Consider the following 1906-nt stretch of genomic DNA (forward strand, 5'->3'; position numbering starts at 1 on the left):
AATGAAATTAAAAATTCTCTAGAAGGGATCAATAGCAGAATAACTGAGGCAGAAGAACGGATAAGTGACCTGGAAGATAAAATAGTGGAAATAACTACCACAGAGCAGAATAAAGAAAAAAGAATGAAAAGAATTGAGGACAGTCTCAGAGATCTCTGGGACAACATTAAATGCACCAACATTTGAATTATAGGGGTCCCAGAAGAAGAAGAGAAAAAGAAAGAGACTGAGAAAATATTTGAAGAGATTATAGTTGAAAACTTGCCTAATATCGGAAAGGAAATAGTTAATTAAGTCCAGGAAGCACAGAGAGTCCCATACAGGATAAATCCAAGGAGAAACACTCCAAGACACATGTTAATCAAACTATCAAAAATTAAGTACAAAAAACAAATATTAAAAGCAGCAAGGGAAAAACAACAAATAACGCATTAGGGAATCCCCATAAGGTTAACAACTGATCTTTCAGCAGAAACTCTGCAAGCAGAAGGGAGTGGCAGGACATATTTAAAGGGATGAAGGAGAAAAACCTACAACCAAGATTACTCTACCCAGCAAGGATCTCATTCAGATTTGATGGAGAAATTAAAACCTTTCTGGACAAGCAAAAGTTAAGAGAATTCAGCACCTCCAAACCAGCTTTACAACAAATGCTAAAGGAACTTCTCTAGGCAGGAAACACAAGAGAAGGAAAAGACCTACAATAATAAACCCAAAACAATTAAGAAAATGGTAATAGGAACATACATATCAATAATTACCTTAAATGTAAATGGATTAAGTGCTCCAACCAAAAGACATAGATTGGCTGAATGGATACAAAAACAAGACCCATATATATGCTGTCTACAAGAGACCCACTTCAGACCTAGGGACACGTACAGACTAAAAGGGGATGGAAAAAGATACTAGATGCAAATGGAAATCAAAAGAAAGCTGGAGTAGCAACTCTCATATCAGACAAAATAGACTTTAAAACAAAGACTATTACAAGAGAGAGACAAAGAAGGACACTACATAATGATCAAGGGATTAATCCAAGAAGATATAACAACTGTAAATATTTATGCATCCAGCATAGGAGCAACTCAATACATAAGGCAAATGCTAACAGCCAGAAAAGGGGAAATCGACAGTAACACAGTCATAGTAGGGGACTTTAACACCGCACTTTCACCAATGGACAGATCATCCAAAATGAAAATAAATAAGGAAACACAAGCTTTAAATGATACATTAAACAAGATGGACTTAATTGATATTTATAGGACATTCCGTCCATAAACAACAGAATACACATTCTTCTCAAGTGCGCATGGAACATTTTCCAGGGTAGATGATATCTTGGGTCAAAAATCAAGCCTTGGTGAATTTGAGAAAATTGAAATCGTATCAACTATCTTTCCCGACCACAATGCTATGAGACTAGATATCAATTACAGGAAAAGATCTGTAAGAAATACAAACACATGGAGGCTAAACAACACAGTACTTTATAACCAAGAGATCACTGAAGAAATCAAAGAGGAAATTTAGAGAAAGAAGAACAAAAAACCCCCAAAGTTAGCAGAAGGAAACAAATGAGAAAGATCAGATCAGAAATAAATGAGAAGGAAATGATAGCAAAGATCAATAAAACTAAAGGCTGGTTCTTTGAGAAGATAAACAAAATTGATAAACCATTAGCCAGACTCATCAAGAAAAAAAGGGAGAAAACCCAAATCAATAGAAGTAGAAATGAAAAAGGAGAAGTAACAATTGACACTGCAGTAATAAAAACGATCATGAGAGATTACTACAAGCAACTCTATGCCAATAAAATGGACAACCTGGAAGAAATGGACAAATTCTTAGAAATGCACAACCTTCCAAGACTGAACCAGGAAGAAATAGAAAATATGAACAG

General features: G+C 35.2%; 1 protein-coding gene across 2 annotated transcripts in view; it reads left to right on the forward strand.

Moving 5' to 3' along the window:
- Nucleotides 1-1906, forward strand: part of AKAP13 (A-kinase anchoring protein 13) — a 166994-nt gene that overhangs the window by 14974 nt on the left and 150114 nt on the right. The window lies entirely within an intron of this gene.

This window comes from Physeter macrocephalus, chromosome 11, assembly GCF_002837175.3.
Source record: "Physeter macrocephalus isolate SW-GA chromosome 11, ASM283717v5, whole genome shotgun sequence".
Lineage (NCBI taxonomy): Eukaryota > Metazoa > Chordata > Mammalia > Artiodactyla > Physeteridae > Physeter > Physeter macrocephalus.